This window comes from Mauremys reevesii, linkage group 6 (assembly GCF_016161935.1).
Source record: "Mauremys reevesii isolate NIE-2019 linkage group 6, ASM1616193v1, whole genome shotgun sequence".
Lineage (NCBI taxonomy): Eukaryota > Metazoa > Chordata > Testudines > Geoemydidae > Mauremys > Mauremys reevesii.
The window spans coordinates 118,775,390-118,800,694 of record NC_052628.1 but is presented as its reverse complement, the minus strand read 5'-3'; the positions used below and the strand labels follow the sequence as shown (position 1 = coordinate 118,800,694).

The window sequence follows — 25,305 nt, the reverse complement described above, 5'->3', positions numbered from 1 at the left end:
TTATCATGCTTTAGTTATAGTCACAAGCTATAGCAAATACAGCACAGAGATGAGAAACATGGATATTAGACTTAGGGCAACTTTGCATAAATACACGACAAGCAATATTGTCCAATGTGACTTTAAATCTTCATTAAATCCCTAATGTTATGCACTGAATTAACACCAAGAAAGTTTACAGAACCTAACATTTAGCCAAGAAATGTGGGTTGTGAACCACCCCCCTTACTAAAATATCTCTCTGTCGATATCTATATTTATATCCAACTAGCTAGCCAAGCTGCTGATTATCTACATGAAATCCTCTAACTGGATGTGCTCCAAATTGTTTGATTTTTTATCAAGGAAAATTTGGCCCAGGGAAATGAGAGGGAATGCATTAATACATTGATATCACTGCTTAGGGTGTTGCCATCTTCAGAGGAACCCTAAACAGCCTTCCCCGTTCCAGCCTGTACTTACAAAATTATTTCTCCAGTGATTAGAGTCTGAAACCAACTCTTGGGAATAAATCTTCTAGTTCCCCTTTAAAATATGGATCAAGAAAAGTTCCCTACACATGTTCCTTATCAAGGATTTCATGTATCTGAATTCTGTTTGAGAGCTGCATCTTTTTGCCTCCTTTTCACTCTGATTTGTCTTTGAAAATGTCTGAAACCTAAATTCTCACCGCATCCATTGATAAAAATGTCTGATCAGCAGGGATCCGTTTGCCACAGAAAAATGTGGTGTTTGCGTTTTTACAGAGAAGCAGGTGGGGCTCCGGCTGTCAGATTTCATTTTAATCATGGGAAAATGCAGATTTTTGTAGGTTTTTTTAATCAGAGAATTTTGTTTATCGTGGAAAACTAGGATCCCTGCGTGATCAATGCTTGTTGTGTTATGTTTCTGCAGTTTTGAACTCCTCACGAGGCCCTTGACTATTGCAGAGGCAGCATTCCAGTGAGCTGGAACCTGCACTGGGTGACAAATCGTTTTCCTGCTTCAACTCTCTAAAGAGCTCCCTATTTGGGATGGAGTTCCTGAAAGAAAAAATCTTGTTAGAATTAACTTACCGGAGCTGTATTTTCAGTGCAAAGGGAATCATCAAGCAGAGAGTCAGTGAAAAGCAAAGTGAGGCTGGATGAAAAGTTCTCAAAGCACTTTATAACACTTTATAACAATGGCTTTTATTCTCCCCATCTTGCAGATGGAGAAACAGAGGCATCAAAAGAGAAGTGATTTGTCAAAGATCGTGTAGAACAAAACCCAGTCCTGGGCTATAATAATCACTGTTGCACACACACCGTGCTTCAGATATGGTAATGACTGCAAACCCAGTTTAAAAAAACCCCACCCTTGCATTTTGTACACATGGGGCTACACTGGTGGGGCTGGCACTGGGTGGGAAGCAGTTTTCCCATCCTGCAAATATTTTTGAGACTTTGAATGTTTTGCCCAATTTGAATCAAAAGAAAAAGTCGACATCTCAAAATATTTGCAAACCAAAATATATATTTTCTTGTTTTGAAAATGTTTAGTTGTCAGTCTAATTAGCTAAACTTTCTAGATGAAAAGTTGTTTTGAACCCAAAAGCTAGAATTTTTCATTTTAAAAATGTTGAAACAAGACATTTTGAACCTAATTTCCAAGTCAGGAAATTCATCAAACCTAACCTTGCTTTGTGAACAGTTTTGGTTTCAACAAATCCACATTTCTGACAAAAACAATTATCAAAACATTCCCAACCTGCTCTAAAAGGGTCTACTTGTAACCCATACAAAATAGGTCAAAATGGAGGTTCTCATCATCAAAAGACCTTCTCACTTAGAAGATGGAAACAAGAAGACCATGAGACCCAGACACACCTCTTCTACTTACTAGTGCTAATAATTCTGTGCCTTTCACCACCGTTATCACCAGGGCCAGCCCTAGACCAAACGGCAGGAGTCTTCCGCGCCTCCCCTCCATTTGTTAAGCTTTTGAATACCTTATTTTTTATTGCCTTTGTAGCCCATTTCATGACTTTGATGCACAGTTTGCATGCATGATTTATTCCTGCCATATAAAATTATACATTTGCACACTAGGATCCGTAAATCTGTATTTATTTATGCCATATATGAGCTAATACAAATATTCATTTCCTCTAAGCTTATAGAAACTTTCGAACTTTAAGAATAACTGCAACTTAGTATTAAATAGTGTTACAGTGGGTAACACTTAGAATGTTAACCCTAGTCCTTTAATTCAAAAGGTCGTTTACAATTATACAGTAAAATAAGATTCACAGTACTGCATCTGGGCTCTCACTTCACTTCATTCTGCTATCTCACTGACTGACCGGCGACTCTCAGCCCCTTATATACCCGCTAGGGCCTAGCTGACAATGTTCTAGGCGGTTCGAGGAAAATGTAGTTCTCAAAGCCTGGAAGGTTCCACGAGATTCTACAGTTCTGGAACATTCTAGGTGGTTAGTGGAAAAATGAATCCACATAGGGAATAGCTGAAACATCTTACTTCAAACATTCTATTTTCCCTTTTGTTGCTAACAACAAAAACAGCCCCCCGAGCCTGGTGCCCCCCAAGCCCAGCAACCCAGGTGGTCACATGGGTTGCCTGCCCCTAACTCCGGTCCTGAGCAAGTCCTCACACAGCACTGAGCACAACCCATATGTCTAATATGACAGATTCTTTCTGAGACTCGGTAAGGCTATATGGTTGGCTATGCTGTCTATAGCAGCTGCTCTCAGCCAGGGACCCGGGGGGCTGCAAGCAGGTTTCAGGGGGTCCGCCAAGCAGGGTTGGCATTAGACTTGCTGGAGCCCAGGGTGGAAAGTTGAAGCCCTGTTGTGAGGCAGAAGCCCAGGGCCCCAAGCTCCACCACCCGAGGCTGAAGCCGAAGCCTGAACAACGTAGGTTTGCGGGGCCCACTGTGGTGTGGGGCCCCAGGCAGTTTCCCTGCTTGCTACCCCCTAATGCCAGCCCTGGCTTTTAATCTACTGGATATGCAGAAAAACAGTTGTTGTGGCACGGGTGGGCCGTGAGGTTTTTATAGCGTGTTGGGGGCGAGGGTTGAGAACCCCTGCTCTGTAGAACAGGTCTACTCATGTACAGGTACCTCACAGTTTCAGTGTGTCACATTTCCCCTTGTAACATCTGGTCCAGAGAAGATGTCAGCCTACCCCCAATGCCAGCTGTTGGTCGAGTCCTGAAGATCTGTGCAGAATTCTGCCTGTGCGTGTTCTGTACGATTTTGCAATAAGTGTTTCAAATGAAGATTTTGGGGGTATTTTATGGGGGAGAGAACAGGTGGGATAATGAATGGGGACAGGAGACCAGGAAGCAAATAGGTTGATGGAGTCTGGGGTGAAAGAGAGGAGGCAAAAGGAAGAGATGGGAGAAAAGGCCCAGCAAAAATCTCTGTCGATTGCTGGAGACTCTCTCAAAGACTCTACCAAACTCCAGAGAAATAGTAAAGAGTCCCTCTAGGGCAGTGGTGGGCAACCTGCGGCCCCCATTGGCCAAGAACGGCGAACTGCAGCCACTGGGAGCTGCGGGGGACCATGCCTGTGGACGGTCAACATCAGCAAAATGGCTCATGGCCCGCAATCAGATTACCCTGATGGCCCCACCTGCTCTAGGGGAAAGGTGGGAATACTCAAGATGGGGGCTTTTTAATGGGTTGCATTGTAATATCATCCCACCTTTTGATTTTTCATCTATCAATCTTCTATCTAACTCCATATTTTTAGTGGTAGCTTGTTTGGGGTTCAATGTTTTACTGTTGTTTCAACCATCACCTCCAAACCCCAGAAATCAAGCCATGGATTTAAACGTGCTTAACTTCACTTCAGCTTAAAGCCATGCTTAAAGATAACCATATACTTAATGCCCTAAAGCAAAGCATTAAAAGACAAGCTGAACTTTAAGCACATGCTTAAATACAGTTGGCTTTAATAGGACTATTCATGTGCTTAAAATTAAGCATGTGCTTAAGAGCCTGGCTAAATCAGGGCCTAAGCATATTAAAAACAATCCATAAATGGATGCATAAGAGTCCTATAAAAGATGACAATACCTGTGCTTTATATGGAAAGGGATTATTTTAATAGCTAATTTGTTTTTATAGAATATTTTCTACAAAATCAGTGTTCTCGGAGCTCAAGAACAGGTTTTATAGACAAATGTGACATTTCTACAGCCTGTTTTGTCTCTCTTATAACTATGGAAATATACAGCATTTTTCCATAACGTTTTTAGGGGGACTAGTAGGCAGACTTCTGTGTCTGGGGAACTGAATACAAGTGATTAGACTGAAGATGAAAAACTTACAATGACATTTTAAGATCTTCAAAGAAACCTAATGGTGTTTACATGCCCTATAGCCATTTCTCTTGGAGGCAGGGACTCTCTCTTTGATCTGTGTCTGTACAGTACCTAGCACAGTGGGATCCTGGTCCATAAGTTGGTCTCACAGGTGCTATGGCAATACAAAACAATGTTAATTATGCTCAGGTCAAAACAATGTTACCCCTTTAGACCCAAGTGGGTAGGCAAAGTTTGGAGCCCTGTAGGTGTTTCTCATAGGAGAAAGTGATGATGGAGTCAAGTATCTTTGATGCAATCCTGTTTATTTACCAAAAAAATGTACAAAGCCTTATTTCCCTGAGCACAGGAGGAATCAAACAATAGGAGACGATTTCTTTGCTCACAATTCCAAGCCTCTTTCAGGCAGCACTCTGCCCAAACAGTTTTTGCAGTATGTTTTTCTCAGGGCCATGCTCCCCAGCTTTTGTTGAGGCAGTGTCTGGAACTTCCTTGCTGTCTCGTCTTCTCTCTGTCTCCTTCCACACACTTCCAAACAATACCCAGTGAAAACCATCCACCCACATAGTTTTAATTCCTGAGCAGACTCACATGGGCCTTTGTTTTGGGCTGTGACATATGTCTGTCTTGGTTTGAGTCCCCTATTATCTCACATTTTATCCTTAATGGAAGGCGGATGCTAAACTCACCAATTTCAAGGAGGTTTAACCCAGCCGATGATGATGATTAATAATAATAATAATAATAACAACAATACCAAATCTAAACCTTGAAGTCATATAAAGTTTCAAAATTGTCTTGATACTTTATGTAAACAGACAAAAGATTGTCAGGAAAACACAAGATTTATGCACGAATTCAGGATCACTAGACAATATTATTCAGATAAACCGTTTTTATTTATAACACCGTATCAGCAACTCTCCAGGGGATCCGCTTTTAAATACCCTCCTGAGAATGCACTGCATCAAAAAGAATGACTTGATCTGATTACAAATGTTATTGCTCTAAGCACACACAAGCTGCATATTAATGGAATACTTATTGAATTGAGGGGGACCTTCAGAAAGGGCATCAGTTTATCCGTATGGTTATATGCTGCGTGGCCTCACTAAAATGATACCAATTATAAATAATTCACATGAAAAACTCAGACACACAACCTCTGCAAACGGGAACCCTGGGGCTGGGATGCAACCGCAGTGGCACTGCTGAAGATATTAAAATACATTTGCATGTGTGTCCTCTTCTAACACTTTTCCCTCGCCTGGAAAACGATTTGAAACAGAAGTTCCATTTCCTCTGCTGGATCCCCTTTTAGGGGAGGTCTTTGTCTCTCTGATTCTTAACTGCAGGGAGGGCAGAATTTGGTTCTGGATGTGTGAAGAGCACGCACAGTTCATGCCATACCCTGCTGTAAAGAGTTCTGGTGGGATTTTCCAAAGTATCTAAGGGTCTGTCTACTCTGCACACTAAGCCCAAGCCTGTGGGACTCATGCTTGTGATCGTGGTTTTTCCAAACCCGTGCTTGAGCATCCACACTACATTGTAAACCTGGGCTGGTGAATGTAACCCTGGGTCTTAGGACCCTGCAGGGGGTGGGGGTCAGAGCCCGAGTCCCACTGTGACTCAGGTCTGCAGCTTGAGTTGTGTACACACTGCAAAATGGCAGGGCTCAGACCGGAGTCACAGTAGGATTCAGGCACTGACCCACCCATCCCCAGCAGAGTATTAGGACCTGGGTCCTAAGTGCTTGCTGACCCGAGTCAGACTGATTTGTGTGTGGACAGAAACAGGGCTTGGGCTCAAACCTGAGTCAGAGCCTGGGCTTCATGTGGAGTGTAGACATGCCCTAAGTGACTTAGGAGCACAAGTCCTATTGAAAGCCAGTGGGACTTGTTTTCCTAAATTGCTTAGATACTTCTGTAAAGCCCAGCCATAATTAAGGCCAGATCTGCACTACAGACCTATATCGGCATAACGGTGCCGCTCAGGGGTGTGAAAAATCCACCCCCTGAACAACGTAAGTTATACTGACCTAACCCCCAGTGTAGGCAGCGCTGTGTTGATGGGAGGGCTTCTCTCGCAGACAGAGCTACCTCCGCTCGGGGAGGTGGATTAACTACGCCGATGGGAGAATCCCTCCCCTCGGCATAGCTGTGCCTTCACTTAAGCACAGCTGCAGCAGAGGATGTGAAGACAAGCCCTACCTCACACTTCTATACTGTGGTCCATGGAACACTTCCAGCCTTTGGAGCATCTGCTGCTGCTCTGCAGAGAGCTGGCTGGCTCTCCGGGTTTGCAGCTGCTTCTACGGCTGTTCAGGCCCTTCACTGCAAAGAGAGTCTGGAGGCCAGGGAAAGCCGCTAGAAACAAAGAGGAAGAACCAACCAGGCAGCTGCCTCCACCGGGGTGGCGTCGATGTAAGAGGAGGAGGAGAAACAGAAGCCAAGTCCAGGTGCTGGAGCCAGCACTGGAGCAAAGCTTCCCCACCAAGTGGAAGAAAATCCAGGGGAAGAGGGCTTACACAATTCCTTTTTTCACCCTCATTTGCTATGTTCTGGCTTATGGCTACTAGGCAGGGCCTACATTTTAAGAGAAGTAGGTGTTAGGGAAACTCAAGCTTGAGTTTTTTGTCAAATAAAGTACAAATAAAAGGCATAGCTGTACAAAAAGGTAGGAAATTACACACAGAAAACATTAAAAAAGCGTGAAGGTCGCAAAGTCAAACACTCAGGAGTTAGGAGATGCCAGAACCAAGGTTCCCTCTGTCCCAGCATTGCCCCCTCCCAGCATATGCAGCTGAATCGGTGCGATTCACACAGAAAGAGGCTTGTTCGGGATTGAGAACAGGAGGCAGCATATTACAGTATTGGCAGCCCAGCCCTTTCCTGTTGGCACCTGTGGAAGCAGAGGGGATGACCAGGCCCAAACCTGGCTGCCTCGATCATCTCCACATCCCTGCATAGGTATTTCTGCAGTGGTACCAAGCGGGGGATGGCTGGATTATCTGACTCTGCCCGGAGCTGTCACTTTGCTGCCAGAAGCTCCTTCTGTGCACGTGTAGGTATCTGCACTTCTGCAAACCTGTGCCCGAGCTGTGGGATTCAGGGGCTCTGCCAAACCCAGAACTCTCTTCTAATTCAGCAGCATATTTGTTTGCAGCTTGTGGCCCAAGCTCTTTCCTTGCCAGTTGCTGAAGGCTTAGCTTGTGTTCTGGGAGCATCTTAGTGGCAGATCAACTCCTAGGGCAGAGGTAGTTCACTGCTCTATTTCTCTTTGCAGTCGCTGCCTTTCAGAGTCTGCAGGGCTTTGAAGCATGTTCCATGCAGTTCTCTAGGTCACTCGTTCCTGCCCCGGCTCTGTAGAAATGTAATCATCATTTGTGGGAATCAATGGCCCAGTGCAGGATCAGACCCTTGAACAGAAATCGTGCTGTATGCAGGGGGGAGAGGGGAGGAGGAATGTCATGGAATTAACAGACCGCAGTGGATTCTGTGGGTATACTTGATTATTACCACACAATGTAGTGACGCTGCGGAGATTGAAGTGCCGCAGCTCCTGGGGCCTGGCTGCTAGCGAGGAGGGGATGGGCAGGCTGGGAACCTCTGAACGCAGGACGCTTTGAAGGATCAGGGACGAGCCAATCTACCTCTGATCTGCTGGGCACTGCCGTCTGTGTGCAGTCGCAGTAATGCCACCAGGGGGATGGGTTAGGAGGGGAATGCTTTAGCTCCTGCCAAGGGAGAATGTGTGTAAGGAGTCACCAAAGGTCCCCGCGTGGCTGGTTTCAGGTGATGGCTCCAAACAGCCACAGCTAAGAGTAAAAGGCACGGGGCAAACAGACTCACAAAGGGCAGGGGTGGCCCTGCTGCCATCCCCTGCGTGAGGGGATTATGCTGAGCTGGGAAAACTCCCAGGGCCACATCGCTCCCTTCCCCGGAGAGGGCCATGGGCAGAGACAAGCGTGTGAGGTTCACCTCCCTGCAGCCCCTCCCAAGCAGCCCTGAGCGGTGGGAGCCCGCTCCCTGCTGAGCGCACAGAGGGCTCCTCCACCCGCCCACGTCCCAGACTCCACAGGGAAACCATCACACAGAACTGCTCTCCCCTCCCAGACCTAGAGCCCCACTGCATCCCCACAGACGAACTTCCATAGGAGTGAGGTTACAGGGGGAGCAATCCATGCAGGAGCTGAACCCCCTTGGGTCACCCCCACCTGGGACAGATCCCCAGGCGGTTCCTCCACCCTAGTGGTAGCATTTAGGACTGTCTGCCCACCCTGTGCTAAAGAAACAGAGCGCCAGGATTCTGCCCAAACCTTCTCAATGCCCTTCTTCAACATTGGAGGCAGCCCTGGGCGGGGGTTTCCCAGAGTGGGACTTCCCTCTTGGGGACGTACCGGCAGAGACAGCTGGGGAGGGGGAATGTTCTCTGAGTATTCTCTCTCTAGCTAGTAACCCAACACCTCCAAAGGTTTGTCTGGTGAGATGACAATATTCCCCCTCTCCCATGAATGGTACATTCCCAATGATAGTTATGACCGTTTCAGATCATCACGTGCTGTGGGGGCTAATTAGCCAGAGTGGCCAGACATGTTCACTCGCAGGGTTTCTACAGGACCGCTCGCGAACAGAATTGGCTTGCAGCTGGGGTGCGGCCACAGAACGCACGGAGACTGACTGATCTCTCTTCTGTCCCCTGGCCGAAACCCTCCTCCTAAAAACTAGTCTTTGGGGTCAGACATCACTGCGATAAGGGGAAAGTTATAGAGATCTGCTGCTTGGCGCTGGAGAATGACCCCTTTCCTGCATCCCTGCACCTTCTGCACTACTGCTGCTGATGGCACTATGGTTTCACAAGGTGACTTTCTCCCCACGGAGAGAGTGGGGCTCAAGGCCTGAGCTGGAGAAGGGGCACTTTCTGCAGCAGAGCATTATTATAAAGCTAAGGACGCTCTACAGAGAAGATTGCTGTATTTTTTTCTCTCACTATGGCAGGTGCTGCCCCACTTCACAGATCCACCTGCCCCTCCAAACACACTCCTTCCACTGGCTATCGGGAAGGGATCTGTCACTCGGCAGGCTCGCTACGCAAATATTTATTAAGTGATTGCAGACCATGCCAACAACTGCATATTCAACGTAAGCATCTGTGTAGCAGCAAACCACTTAACCTTTATGCAGGAAGCAGACAGTCTGAGTTTAAAAGGAGGCTAAAGGAGCAGGGGAAGGTGAGTTCTGTCATTAAGCTACTGGCTTGGGACTCAGGAGATCTGGGTTCAAATCCTACTGCTGCACCAGAGTCCCTGTCTGACCTTGAGCAAGTCCCTTCATGTCTCTGTGCCTCAGGTCCCCATCTCTCAAGGAGGAACAATACCTCCTTTATATATCTTGTCTGGAAAAATATCCCCTTCCGGGTTTGTACAGCACCTAGCACATTGTGGGTGCCACCAAAAATATGCTCTCAAACTTTTTTTTAAAAAGGTAAGTACTTGTTTTAAATCAGTTTGAGAAATGAGGGGCTGAAACTGACAGTCCCAGTCAATGGGGATTGTTCGAATGTCCCATAGAATAACCCCCAGGAACCTGGATATCTGATTCATTTCACATTATTGTCATTTCTTTCCACCAAAAGCAAATCACTTCCCACTACACGATTTTTTTTTGGGGGGGGGGGGGGGATGGAATGAAGGCCATGTCCAATTGCACTGTGGGCTCTCACTGAAGCTTTGCTGCCAGACGAAACCATGCTGCTCGTCAATTACAGTGTGAAGCAGGCCCAGGATGAAATGCAGACAACAGAGGGCTGACGCAAGCCATTGTCCATGCACGAATGAGATGCTGTTACTAATAACAATTGCCTGGAGTTTGTCTTGCAGAGCAAATTCAGGCCTGAGATTGGAGGAGCAGATCTATTCTCCTGGCCCTGTGCAGAGCAATGCAGGGCCATTCTCTCAGCTTAGTGTCCTGGCATTGTCTATGGGTTAGGGGGACCTGCGAAGGAGCCCTGTGGGAGAACCACTGCATTCTTTTCCACTCGGGACTTTGTCCTTTTTTGCTTTTTGTTCCAGCCGCACTCTGGGGCAGCATGGAACTGGAAGGGCCATTTGCTGGCTGGAGGAACAAGAACCAAGCTGTCACCGCTTACAAGGCCTGCTAGTGTAATCTGCTCTCATGCAGGCCACACCAGGAGGGTGGGCTTCTTCCGTGTCCTTCCTCTCACCCATACAAACTCCAAAGGGCTGAGCACAGTTTAGCCCAAAGAGTCTGATCTAATGTCCCTTCCCCTCTCAGTCTGCCTGGATTCAGCCTCTGAACTCTTATGTCAATACTTTACCGGTTCTCAAGTCACCCTAGAAACTTCCAGCATAGAAAAGCCCTGAATGTCTAAGGCAAAGAAAGAAGCAGCGTCTTTGTTGTGTTGTCTATTTTTGTTTTCTGTTTTTACAAACTCTTTCTAGGCCTTTTGTATACACCACAAAGATGCAAAAAGAGCAAAGTGCAATCCTATTTCTGCTTAGCAAGTCACCTTTAAACCCATAACATCACAAAGAAAACTCCCTTACATAGTGCCTGTGCCTGACTACCAAAATCTGCATAACCTGACCCAGCGCCCATTAAAGACCACGAGAGTTTTCCCGTGGACTGTGCTGAGAGTTGGACTGAGTCTGCAGAAAGCATGTGGCTTGTATTTCATCTTTCAGCTTGGCATTATTTTGCTGTCTGCAGACTGAATGCCTTCCTCCCATGGGGGAAAAAATCCCTGGGGGAGTGGGGCGAAGCCCCCAGTGGAAATTTCACAAGATGCTCATTGAATTTGCTTTGCATCTTCTGATTAAAGGGGAGGGGAAGAGAGGAACAAAGTCTACACCAGTGGTTCTCAACCAGGGGTACGTGTACCCAAGGGGGTACGCAGAGTTCTTCCGGGGGTACATCAACCCATCTAGATATTTACCTAGTTTTACAACAGGCTACATAAAAAGCACTAGCAAAGTCAGTACAAACTAAAATTTCATCCAGACAATGACTAGATTATCCTGCTCTATATACTATACACTGAAATGTAAGTACAATATTTATATTCCAATTGATTTATAATTATATGGTAAAAATGAGAATGTCAGCAATTTTTCAGTGATAGCGGGCTGTGACACTTATGTCTGATTTTGTAAGCAAGTAGTTTTTAAGCAATATGAAACTTGGGGGTACACAAGACAAATACGGCTGCTGGAAGGGGTATAGTAGTGTGGAATGATTGAGAACCACTGGTCTATGAAAGCTTGGGTCCATGGAAGAAGCAGGGTGCAGATGCCTGGTCTGTGAACTTTCCACATGGCTACAGGGTCTTTCCTCTTCCTTTGTGGAGACAGTGAGCCATGCTGCCGGTGACTGTACCTCACCCACCAGTGCTCTCTGCCCACCTCTGGGTGCTGCTAGAGATGGGGGGGGGAGTTAACGGTACTTGTAGTTAGTACAATGACCTTTCCATGGTTATCTACTCAGATAGCAGTAGGCTCCAAAGTGGAGTGGGCTGCACATTCAAACACCCCAGCAGATATTATCTAACACTAGATAATCCCCCAGGGAAAGATCCAGTGACTGGGAGCTGATGTTAGAGACGTTGAAACCAGAAATAAGATGCACATTTCTAATAGGAAGGGTAACCACCAGCTTACCTAGGGACGTGGTAGGTTCGCCATCATTTGGGGTCTTCCGGGCAAGACTAGGTGTCTTTCTACAACTATCTGCTCTCACTCAGCCAGAAGTAACTGGGCTTGATGCAGGAATCAGTGGGTGGAATTCCCTGGCCTGTGTTACACCGGAGATCAGATGAGATGATCGTTAACATTTTCTTCTGGCTTTACTCTGTAAGGGGAAAACATCGCCACGGATTTATACAAAATGTAAATAATTGATATCAAAACAACATAAAACACGCCTGGACGGAGAGAGCCCATCCCAGAGCAAGCAAAACAAGACAGCAAAGCATCTGCCTGCTCTGGGCAAAGCTCAGCTAATCATCTCTCTCTTCTGAGAGACCTGTTTCTTTCTGATCAGCATCTATCTCAAGCAAGGCTTTAGCGCTTCCTGTCTCCCAACAGAGAAATGTGCTTATCCCCACAGTGGATTCACACAGCAGAGCTGTCTCATGGTTCCAGTCAACAAACGCTGTTTTAGGGTGAGAAAAGTTCTTTTGTTATTGCCAATGTAATTGGCCCCACATTGGCAAGAGGAGCATTTGATGGGCTTTTTAAGCCAAGTCCTTTTGTTTTGGGGGTAGTGTTAATAGACTCTCCTTGCCTGGCAGCTCTGAAATACAGAGGATTGCAGAGCTGGATGAGTTTAGTATATTGCCCTGGTCTCTCATTTCCCCTGCAGTTTCTCTCTTGATCTCCTGTTGGGCCCTGCCCCCACAGTTCACATGCCGTGCCAACATCTTTAGACCCCTAATGCAGTTGTTGCTCTCTTCGCCCCAGGACACCAATGATTCTCACACCGTGCGATCTCCTTTTCTCCTCCAACAGCTCCAGATCAGCATTCAGCCATTTGTCTTCCTTTAGGAGTGAGAGAAATACTTGGTTTTCACTGCTCTGATCAGTCATTTTCTGCTTTGCAACACCCACCTGGTGCAGCAGTTCCAGCTCTTCTTAGCTGGCTGATCACATTTCAGATCCAGATTGTCAATGGTAGCCCATACGCTATCTGGCTTTGCACTGACCCAGATCTCCCCTGGACCAGGTTCCTGGATGGGGTGGGATCTTCTTGCCATCCTTGATTAGGGTTGACAACTTTGTAATATTTAAAAAAATGGACATTCCAGTAGGCATGACGGAACCTCCCCTTCCCCATCCTTCCCCCGCTCTCCCCCGAGGACATGCCCCTGCCCGCCTCTCCCTCCTAGCCCCTCTCCCCCCAGCACTCACTGCTTTTCCCCTCTCCCCCCGTCCCTGCATGGGTCGGGAGGGACTTGCCTGCAGAGCCGGAAATGCAGGTGGGGGCGGCCCTGGCTGAGTAGGGGCTGGTGCAGGTGATGACTCAGCATCTCCCCCATACACAGTAACCGGACTTTGGGTGTCCGGTCAGATCAGACTTTCCAGTCGAAAACCAGACACCTGGCAAGCCTATCCTTGATTAGTAACGTGTGCTGGGACTCCTGGGGCCAGCGTGGGAGCAAAGGAGCAGAGCCGGATTGGCCATTAGATTTCAAGCTTCTTATGCTGTGTCACCCTCTGATTACAGAAATTTTAAAATTAATAATCAGTTTCTGGGCTGGAGCTGTATGCCCAGCAGAGCAGCTGGGCAGAGGATGCCCCAGTTACTCCTCTCCCAGCTACCCGCATTACCTGGTGAACGGGGAGCAGTTGCCACCAGGTCTGGGTGGGTGGCCAGAGGGTGGGGACTGGAGATCCAGCCACACTGTGCTCCACTCATTGCAGCTGAGCTGGTGCCGAAGAGGACATGAGCTGCACTAGCAAAAGGGCTGGTTTAGACCCCTTCCTCCTGGAGCCAGGAGTTAGCAGGGGCCAGATTCTGACTCACGGTATGTCCACACCACATTTGTAAGTCCAGGCTCAGACCCCACCCCCTTCAGTCTACACACAATCCTGTCTGATTCTATCCCAGGCCAGCGGGCCACACACGGGTGGAGGATTCAAGCCTGGGCCCCGTGGGGACTCAGGTCCGAACTCCATCATTTTGCAGTGTGGACAGATCCTGGGCCCGGCTTCCCCAAGCTGGGTCCTGAGAGTCCAACAACACTATCCCTTAATCCCATGCAACTGTGGCCTTTGTCCTGTCTATCCCAAGAATGACCAGTTGAGGCCGCCCCTTGCTCCAAGTACAGCTGCTAGGCATATAACCCGTCCATTTTATTCTGACCATTGAGCCGTAAGCAGAGTGAACCGTCTCCTGCGTTTGTAATGGCCACCGACATGAAGAAGTCCTTTGCCAAGCATGCTCCCAGCTGGTCGAGAGGCACAGCCAGATTCCTGGGCCAGCGTAGCTAACGGGTGTCCCTTGCTCGGGCTGGATCACTGAGTCCCATGACAGCCCCTAACACCCTGAAAGCAGTGACCGGTTGTGTCTGATCAGACCAATGGACACACCACCTGCTCTGCTGCCCAGCTGCTCCCTTCATTCTCTTGCTTGATGCCCACAACACACTGTGCCCTCTTAAGAAGCTGCTATCAATTCCCCTCTCCTGCAGTCCCATCCTGGCGCTCTGCAGACACACTGCAGCCCATGCTTCTGCCCCCGTGGAAGGAACAGTACGTGATTCTGTAATTAGACACTGCATGAGGGTCGCTCAGAAAGGGCCTCGCCTGACCTCCTTAATGCTACACCAGGGCCCAACAGATTTCAGAGATCCAAGTGCTGCTACTTGGATGTGTTTCTTTGTGAGGAGCCATATGTTCATATGTGTGGAATTTATACTGGGTGCGTGTCAAAGCGAGCCAGCCGTGGAATATTTGAAGAATGGAGAAGAATGAAAGTGAACACGTACCTCCATCAGGAAGGAAACCCACGAGGAGGTGTTGGCAACACTGAGGGATGATGCCCCTTCATACACCACAGTAAAAAACTGGCTGCTGAATTTATATGAGGGAGACTCAGCACTGAGGATGAGCCAAGGTCAAGACACTCCAGAGAGGCCCCCGTACCAGAAAACGTTGATGCAGTCCACAAGGTGGTGACGAATGACAGGAGATGGACAGCCAGGTTCATAGCTGAAACCATGGACATCGATCATGGGGCTGTGCACGCTGTCCCCAAGGAAGACTTGGGCGTGAGAAAGGTGTCAGCAAAGTTAATGACCAGAACCTGAGCGCCGATCAGAAGAGAGCTTGACTTGACATTTCCAGGGAAGTTTGGGAACTTTGCTTCTCTGGGACAATGCATCACCCCACACATCCCAGGTGGCAGTGACCAAATGTAGCTTTCAACTGTTTCCCCAGCCAGTGTGTCCACCAGATTTGCCTCTGTCAAATCTCTATCTGTTCCACAGATTGAAGGAAGACCTTCATGGGAAGAGTTTAAATGATGCTAACAAGGTGATCTCAGCAGTCAAGGGAGTTTCTGGACATGCAGGAGAAGGAGTTCTACAAGAAGGGCATAGCTAAGGGGCAGGTGTGCACTCGACCAAGTGCATTGAAGTCAAGGGGGACTAGATTGAAAAATAAACAAATACAATTGAACACAATGATATTTTTTCTTTGACAGGCTAGAAAATTGCTGAATGCCCCACATACCATAATGCATATGCACAATGAGCAGAGTTAAGGGTGCACAAGCAACCTACCTTTTGGCATTTTCTTACTCCTCGATGCTTGACTTCACAACCTTAGTGGCATTCATTTAACGTAGCTTTTTGTACATCATTCCTAAGGTTGTTTTAAAAAGAAAAAATTCTCTGATGTGAAACAAACACACCTGTGCCTATCATCAGCAAGGTTGGAAACCTGGATCTTCATTCCTACAGAACAAACCTCTACCATATGAGTTAAAGGATACAGTACAGAAACTGGCAGGAGCAGTAGGTTGTTCTCTTTTGAGGAACAGTCTCTAGAGGATACCATGTAACATTGAGTCAGTGGGTTGCATGAGTAGCCCCCAGATTTACTGACAGCCTAGCTGAGTCCATAGAGTTAGCACATTCATTCTGAGAGATGAATTTGCCAAGTCTCTGAGACATGAGCCTGCTATGTTAGAGATCTGGGTTCTGTTCTCAGTTTGTGTAAACTCTTAGTGGTGTATGAGGCTGGTTGTAATAATAATCCCTGTGAAAGGCACAGAATTATTAACATCAGTCAGCAGAAGGGATACTTGAATTTTTGGTCTCCTGGTTCCTAGCCCAGTGCACATTCCCCTACATCCAAACATTCTGATGGGGAAGTGGAGGAGCCTTCTCCATTTTATTCACGTCCCATCTAGGAGGTTTAAGTTCTATGCATTACAATGAAGTGAGACACCAGGGCAGTACATGTGCAGTGCTAATCTAATGTTGAAGGGTTGGTCAACAAGCTAGGAACAACCTGTACTGAAGAAAATACAGACAGGAAATTCTCTTAGTTTTAGTAGATCACAACTTTGTCCAAATCTGAACAGCTCTCCCTTGTCCTCAGGGTCACCCTGCCTACCAAATTTCAAGTTCTTGTTGCAAACCATGGAGGCGCTAGCACTCTTCACAAACCCAGCCAAATAATTATAATGGAAAGTATTAGGCAACGTGAATATAGGGGTGGCCACTGCTACATGTTGACTTATGTATTGAGTTGGCAGAGTGGCAAGTCTCTTGATTCCAGTCCTCTACTCTAACCATTAAACACATCAAAGGTGCCACCCACTCACCTGCATCACTGCACACCAATTTCTAGGAGTGGTAGTGAAAAACGGCCTCTCGAACTGAAACTGCAGGCAGGCCAAATCCAAGAAATCACACCAAGATTTTGCCCATTCCACAGGGACTAGACACACCTGTAAAAAGTGCTGCGTGATCTTTAATGAGCACGAGAGATCAGGGACTCCATTTCACATTTCATCAGGAAGACGGATTGATAGACAACAGGTGTTAGCTCGTAAAAGAAATCAATTAAAGAAGGTGCTTCAAGGTGAATCCTGTATAAGAAAGGAACCTGTGTGCCTTGATTGCCGCTTTGTGGCACGCTACAAATCGCCAGCTCTCTCATCACAGGGTTAAAGTAAGAAAGTTCTTATGTGCTGCAATAGCTGGATGTGTTGTGGTTATGATTCCCTGGAGACAATTTATGCTGCATTGAGTGGTTAATAGTCCCTCTACTCCATTGTATTCTGGATTAGTGCTTTTGTATTTATTGTGGAAAAACCAGCTTTTGATTTTACACTGTGTTTCCTTTGGATGAAAAACAAGGCAGCTACCGAAAGGAAAAAAAAAATTAAAATGCATCCAGTACAGAAACCTAGTTCAACAGCTCTTATGCACACGAGTAATCCCAGTTACTGCGCCAGGACTCTTCACATGAATAAGGGTTGTAGACCCTGCCCCCAGACAAGGGAAAACAAAGAACCTGCACAGTTCCTATTGTGAATCTATTGGCTACGGGTTAGGCCCAAAGTCATGGGGCAGAAATGCAGGACTGAATTCTTCATTTAAAATGAAAGCAATGACATTGTGATCAACCGATGTGGCTTTTAGAAGAACATCTGACACCGGAGTTTGTTTTGCACAGCAAACCATAAATATTCAGGATATTTCAAATGAGATCGTCACCCACACCCAGCAGTCTGAGAAGTGGAACGAGCCCTTCCCTCCCATGGGCTGGGTTTTCTTTTGTTTTCTCTCTTTCATTTAAGGAATCAGACTTTCAATACCAACAACAAGGCTGCCAAAACTCAGTGAATTATTCAAGTGAAAAAATAATGCAACTTATTAATCAATGGCTATTAAAGGCCATCTTTCAGTCTGGTAAATAATTCCACAGTTCACGCCCCATAGCCGGTGACATTTATACTTCATCAAACATGCTTGAAGAGGCATTGATTTTAACCAGATTGCACAGAAACAGTTACATTCCAACAGAGCGTAGAGAAGAAAGAAGGCAAAGGGAACAATGGATACTCATTTCACACAGGGGCCCAGGTTGTAGCAGGGAGCTCTCCTTTGTCCTAGGTGGAAAAGAGGAAGAAGGCCCAGTGGTTAGGGCACTAGCCTTGAACTCAGAAGAGCACAGTTCAATTCCCTGCTCTGCCACAGATTTCCTGCGTGACCTTGGGCCAGTCATTTAGTCTTTCAGTGTCCGAGTTTCCCATCTCCATGTAAAAAGGGGGTAACAGCCCTGCCTCACCTCACAGGGAGGAGGAGAACATTAAACATGGTGAGGTTGTGGTAACAGGGGAGGAAGTGGGAGTCATAAATGTGCTGTATTTCTCCCCTCTTTGGGCGTGGCCTTCCTGGCACCAGCATCTGTGGGAGAGGATTGCACGAGGCCCCCACCTGCAGTGCTACCCAGATTCCCCCCTAGGCTGCATCCACTCCTCTCCAGTGAGGAAACATCCGGTTTTCACAAGCAAAAACTTTTCATTTGAAAAATTCTGACCAGTTACGGTCGTAACACTGTTGGGCCCTGCCAGCCTGCAGGTAGCCAGCCCCAAGTGACTGGAACACCAGCAAGTGTGCTAAGCATTGCCTGATTGGTCTCTGGGGAAGTCAGTAGGCAAGAACACGATCAAGCAATCAGATGTTATCCGCTTCCCGCGATACAGATGGATTCTTGTAAAGGCAGGCCCTGAGCCACCATGGCACCAATCCAATTGTACATCAGCACATCAGTCCATGGGCACAAAACTGCCAACAGGGGGCGATAGAGGAGACAGCTGTATGCTACCCAAGGCCTGCCCCATGCTGGCCAGTCGTGCTGACTTCCCAGCTCCGGAGTGGCATAAAGGGGATGGGATTACACTGTGTCTACAAGAAGGGTGGATAAATCATACGAGAGAGTCGTGCAAATAAACAGGTTCAAAACCAATGTGCTAGAGTAAAGAGGCACAAGGCCAGACCCTCCGCTGGTGAGAATCAGCAGAGCTCCATTGATTTCAACGGGGCCACGCCGCCTGACAGCATTTGAGGACCTGGCCTGCTAGATTATTCACCAAATATTCCCATAAACAGCTCTCTCCTGCTCAGACTCTTTCTACGGCACCATGTAATGACCTTTTATGCCATCCTCACTCCCTCGCCATGAATAGTATGCGCCTGTCTCAAGTCCTGTAATTAGCTGTAATTCACTGTAGTATCCAAATGAGGCAGGCGGAGGCACAACAGCAGCGGGGCTATGAATAATGCCTATTTCCGGCTGCAGAATGCATGTTGACAAGCCTCAGGACACTTTATACTGAGTTATTACTAATTTAATATTTAGTAGTATTATTGTTCCAACCACAACCATTTGCCTGTCTCTTTCCAGCTCTGGACTAGGCAAAATTAATTGCGGCTCCTTCTAGGCATAACAGACAGCAAGCAATAATTAGCAGTAAATGGGCTAAATGAATCCTTGGTGCAGCTTCCTAACTAGGGCTGGTGATACCAGGGGTGAATATGGCTCAGGCAGGCTAGAGCTGTTGAAACGCTCACGCTTGCCTTTGCAGATACAAGGGGCTCAGGGCAATAGACGCTGGGTGCAGCAGAGACGGGGAGTGTCACAGGGTTCACTCAGTGCTAGAGCACCTCCTTCTGTCATTCACTTGTCCCACAGCCCCTCTCTCTCTCGGTGACTCGGGGGTTCCCTCTCTTCATGACTCCCTGGCTAGGTCACTATAGAGTTCCCCCTTCGGGGTACCAACGTCCCTCCAGACCAGCTGTCCGTCTGTCATCTCCAGCAGTCCTGATGGATCCAGACCAGGGACCCTACAATCAGCAGCTAAGTTCTGTATAGTCTCTGTCTTCTGGCCTCATTGTTCTTTCCCTGGGCTACTTCCTACTTCGCCTCCCACAGGCTCCCATCTGGGTAAGCCCTTCCCTCAGTGCCAGAATCCCAGAGCTCCTCCCTCTCCCTGATTTTTCTCCTTTTCCCTCTCCAAGCCTAGAGAGTGACTGCTGGCTTCCACACTGCAGCCCCTTTCTGCTGCAAACTTCCTGGCTTTATACCTCAGCCAGCTTCCTCCCCACCAGGGCTTTATCGGTCATTTTCAGTCAAGCCAGACTCTCCACCAGGTGCAGCCTAGACAGCTAATTGGCCCTTATCTGCACCACCTTAACCCCTTCAGAGCTGGTGTGGGGTGAACACCCCATCACAGGTAGTCACGAAGGAACCAGTTACCACTGCCAGATTCTGAGGCTGGTTTATGCTGGCTGCTCTGAACTATGCCAGGTAGTTTTGGACCCAAGGGAGCAGCTCACCAGCTGGTGAATACGTTGGAGCTGGTATAAATTGCTGCACAAAGGAACAGTGTACAAGTTTTATTGTCCTACTAAACCCAGAAACTATGCTACATATTCTTGAGTGCCACCTACTGGCACCTTTTCTATTTACACATATACAAAGACAGAGAACTCTTGTAGCAGTCACAGCACTCTTGTAGCAGTGCCCCATGTCGATAGGGGGGTGATGTTGGAGACCACTGTACATCACCCAGGGATTCCCGCTGGATAGGCATCCTTTGCTGGCCCATCATGATGGCTTTTCAGCTCTTTGAGCCCCCAAAGTGGCACCAAGGAGTCTGAATGGCATCATATACCTGGTTTCTTATCGCCAAGAAGAACGTTAAAACAAGGCAAGAAGCAGTAAAACTATTCAGGTTGCGGGGGAGGGATAGCTCAGTGGTTTGAGCATTGGTCTGCTAAACCCAAGGGTGTGAGCTCAATCCCTGAGGGAGCCATTTAGGGAATGAGGGGGGAACTGTCTGGGGATTTGAGCAGGGGGTTGGACTAGATGACCTCCTGAGGTCCCTTCCAATCCTGATATTCTGTGAAAAAGAAAGGCCTCCCCTGCAGCTGAAAGACTAGACATTGGAACAGAAAGACTAACAAATGCAGAGACAAATAACAACCTGTCCTCCTAGGTCATAAAGCTCTCTGAACTCTAGTGTTTCAGCAGCAATGCTTCCCTCAAAGGCCAACATTCTCCCTGATACTCATCCTTCTCTTCAGTTAAAACAGGAAGCTGCAATGGCCCCTTTGTGTGTCTAGCTAAAGGTAGTGCTTAAACACAATTCCCACCAGGTGTGTGGGTGAAATAATATGCCTTTGTCTCACTGTCCCATCTCCTGTCAGCCAGGAGAAACTCAATGCCATCCTTGGGAGCCAAGTTCTTCCACGACATGCCCAGCACAGGACCCCTGGGAAATTGTCCACATTTACCTGACAGCAGAACTTGGTCCATGGAGTAGGTCAGATTAGTAGAGCCCACAATGTAATCATTTACAGGGCAGATTTCGGTCTCCATTCTGTTGAGAGCAGACATTGATCTCCATTTCTGCTCTGGGATACAATCTTGAGCTAGGAACATATTTACATAATCAGCAAATGGCTTACTGATGTGGACATAAGCTGTTTATTAGCTTTTAAAATCCATCTTGCCTGTCAGATGTGAAAGGACTGGCCTCTTGAGATATCAAGAGCCATTATGACTAATTAACTATCTCTGTCCTGCTTTTCCAATCAGATCAACTTCCAGCAACAATTACAAGTCCCACTTTGATTGGGATAATTTTACATTAAAAGCATTAACTAGTATTATATTCTCATTGTTACACTAATTTTCCTTGATCTGGGTTATTTTCCTTACAGATTTCCCCCCACCCCACCCCCCCACACTTTTATTTGTAGATAACAGCTATTACAGAATAAGCTGCTCATACAGCTCTGCCATGAATTTCCCAGGATATAAGTTAAAAGGCATGTCTGTCATAAGTAGGAGTCTAAAGTTGGGCTTCTAAGTTCACATTTAGGCACCTAAACAGCTAGTCTGATTTCAGAAGTGATGAGCATCCTGTAGCCCCCACTTATGACAACAGCAGCTGGGGGGATGGGCTGCTCACTGGCAAATCGAGCCGCTAATTTAGCTACCTAACCATGGACTTAGGAGTCTAACTGCAGGCCAAGATTTTTAAATATCTTGGTGTAATGGGGTTGGCACTCACCTCTCACAAATGCCCCCTTCAGGTTGGGCGTGACTGCGTTATTTAGTTCTGGTGACCCCTTTCAGTCAGGTTGGTTTTCAGCAACTCAGCATTTGGGCTGAGTCACTGTCTGCATGTTAACCAGCACAAACCCCTTCCAGGGTATACAGTCCACCGGGGCCACTCTCAGTACCCCTCTGGTGGTGTCTATCTCTATAGCCCTCCCTGGGCTTTGGTCTTTAAGTAGTCCAGTCCTGGTATCGGGGGTATCCTCAGGGCTTCCTCCCTGGAGACACTTTCTTCCTGCAGCCCTCCCCAGCCTCAGTCCCTACTCAGTCCTAGCAACCAGTTGCCTCAATGCTCGCCTGGTCTCTGCTAGCAAACCCTCCGTGGCCCTGCTGCTCTTCCAGGCAGCCAGGACTGCAGTCCTTTCTTCTTCTGCTCCAAGCTCCTTTTATATGAGCCTCCTGGGCCCTGATTGGCAGCCACTCTAGCCTGCTCCTTCCTTAGGTGGGTGTGGCAGAACCCTGAGGCTTCCAGCCGGGGGCCTCTGGACCTAGTCCACCCCATCACACTTGGCCAATGTAGAATAAAACAAATGGAATTGTCAATATAGTGTAAATAGTTTCAGGATAGTATTTAAGATCAAGCCCTCATTAACATCTCGCTGGCTTCGCCCCTGCTTGTGATTTTTACAATGCAAATGATTTTCCTGCAATCTCTGATACAAATGAATAACCCACTGTCCTTGGACATACCTGCCTTGAGGTGTCAGCCGCTTTCCTTTGTCTGGAAAAACCTGTTTATCACCTTCCCCTGACGTGCCTGGTTTAAACACATTTGAGTCACATATTACCAGCACATCTGTATAATTCTGTGTAGGTTAATGGTACAAACGTCACTTAAGAATATTAGTGATCTGTCGTGCATCCGACGAAGTGGGTATTCACCCACGAAAGCTCATGCTCCAAAACATCTGTTAGTCTATAAGGTGCCACAGGACTCTTTGCTGCTTTTAGTGATCTGTGAGTAATTAGATTTCCAATTTTATATGATTGCCACCTTTCGGATAAATATAACAGCATGTGAGGTGCACTGAGCATATCGGGCCTCACAAGAGCTGTTGACACAGAGTAGAGAACCACCAATGGGCCTCTGTGTCACAGGGGCATAAAAACATAAGAATAGCCATACTGGGTCAGACCAAAGGTCCATCCAGCCCAGTATCCTGTCTACCGACAGTGGCCAATGCCAGGTACCCCAGAGGGAGTGAACCTAACAGGTAATGATCAAATGATCTCTCTCCTGCCATCCATCTCCACCCTCTGAAAAACCGAGGCTAGGGACACCATTCCTTACCCATCCTGGCTAATAGCTATTAATGGACTTAATATAAAGATAATATAATACACCTCTACCCTGCTATAACGCAATCCAATATAACACAGGGTCTGGCTGCTACAGGGAGCCCTGGGCCCTTTAAATCACTGCTGGAGTCCTGCCACCCCTACCCTGACATAACAGGGTTTCAGCTATAACGCAGTAGGGATTTTTGGCTCCCCACAACTGCATTATAGCAGGGTAGAGGTGTATATGAGCTAGAAAGGACCTTGAAAGGTCATCAAATCCAGCTCCCTGCCTTCACTAGCAGGACCAACTACTGATTTTGCCCCGGATCCCTAAGTGGCCCCCTCAAGGAGTGAACCCACAACCCTGGGTTTAGCAGGCCAATGCTCAAACCACTGAGCTATCCCTCCTCCCACATTAACTTAGCATGATCCTGAAAACCTCTTGCTCACACAAGGAGACTTTCCTCTTTCAGGTAGTCCCATTCACTAGTGTAAGGATTACTTATGTGGACCTAGGTTTGCAGAATCTGACTCTAAATTCCACCATTTCCCCACAAGTGAAAATATGAACTGAAACGATCCATTTTGCATGTATTTCAATACATCTCCAATTAGCTTGAGGAAAGGGTGAGTTAGCAGCACGACTGTTGCTTTTCACTTCTCTTTTTAGTTGTTAGCAGAGGGCAACATTTTCAGAAGCCGCTGCTGATTTTGTGTGCCCACCTAAAAATTGAGGCACACCAATGTGTGACAGCATTTAATGTACACGCCACCGTCCTTCTGATTTGCCAGGGGTTCCATGAGCAAACAGCAGGGTCATGAAGGAGCAGGGGCAGCTCTAGGCACCAGCAAAACAAGCTGGTGCCTAGGGCGGCAAAATCTAGGGGGCGTCCCCTGCGGCCGGGGGGGGCGGCAGGCTGGGCCGGCGGACCTGCCGCAGTCATGCCTGCGGGAGGTCCACCGGAGCCCCGGGAGGACTGGACCTGCTGCAGGCATGCCTGCGGGAGGTCCACCGGAGCCCCGGGAGGACTGGACTTGCCGCAGGCATGACTGCGGAGGGGGCGCTCGTCCCGCGGCTCGGCTGGACCTCCCGCAGGCATGACTGCGGCAGCTCAAGCGGAGCCGCCGGACCCGCGAACCGGGAGGTCCACCAGCGGTCCCTCTTCAGTCATGCCCGCGGGAGGTCCGCTGCTCCCGCGGCTCCGGGGCGCCTCCCGCGCATGACTGCTTGGGGCGGCCAAAAAGCTAGAGCCGCCCCTGTGAAGGAGACATCAGGGAAAGATGCTGGCCAGCCATGGGGCAAAACATACTTTACATCTTTATTTCTAATGTTGGAGAGTTTGGCTTGAGAGCAGGAAAGTGTTTCTCCAATGAGATCCACAGAGTACTGTCAGCCATAACAGAGCCACTTCCTGCCCCCAGCAGAGAGAGAGGTGGAACATGACTGGCATTTAGGGGTTCAGCACACCTTTGGCCGCTCCCCAGGAAGGAGACTAGTCTATAATAGTGTTTAACTAGGGTTAGGAGAGCTAAGACAACTCCCTCTCAGATATCTCGGGGGCGGGGGCAGCATTCTCACATACATACATATTGTGATGCTGATAGGTGCTAATAGCCATCAGGGGAATCTTAGATCCAAAGACAATCACAGCGCACATTAAAGTCAATGGGCGCCAGGCACCTACGTCAGACTCAACAGAAGGGGCAATCAAATCCCTTTCCATAGTAAATAGCTGCAAAAAATGCCGGCTACTGCCCAAGGCACTGTGACGCAGGTCTGGGCCAGAGCAGAACAGAACTAACCCAGACGGAGAACACGGCTCCCTGGTTGCCAGCACAGGGGCTAGGACATCGGTTAAAGGCACCATGTGTTAGTGGCAGAAGGAAACGTGAGTGTGACAGTAACGGGGTGACGACTCACCCCTGCGGCGCCTCCTGCTGGTTGTCCAGGGAATTAGCTCACCAGCCTCCAGAGCGCCCTCTGCAGGCTGGTGTCTCACCTTGCCGCTGGTCCCAGTGTCCCTCCCAGACCCCAGTGCCTCTTCTCTCAGGGTTCT

At 47.8% G+C, this 25,305-nt stretch overlaps 2 long non-coding RNA genes across 3 annotated transcripts in view; one reads left to right on the top strand and one right to left on the bottom strand.

Annotated features, from left to right (window-relative positions):
* The first annotated feature begins 2,540 nt into the window (after positions 1-2,540).
* The window catches only part of LOC120408190, a 36,610-nt gene continuing 13,845 nt past the window's right edge, over positions 2,541-25,305 (top strand). The window contains exon 1 of the long non-coding RNA XR_005600495.1: positions 2,541-2,686. This is a non-coding gene — a long non-coding RNA (uncharacterized LOC120408190). The remainder of the gene's footprint in view (positions 2,687-25,305) is intronic.
* LOC120408191 lies at positions 5,320-22,097 on the bottom strand. 2 transcript variants are annotated; one of them, XR_005600496.1, is made up of 4 exons: positions 21,921-22,097; positions 21,139-21,276; positions 11,984-12,173; positions 5,320-7,670 (listed from the first exon to the last, which is right to left on the bottom strand). It is a non-coding gene; the product is annotated as an uncharacterized LOC120408191 (long non-coding RNA). The 2 variants fall into 2 exon arrangements; XR_005600497.1 differs by lacking the exon at positions 5,320-7,670 and adding an exon at positions 7,967-8,044.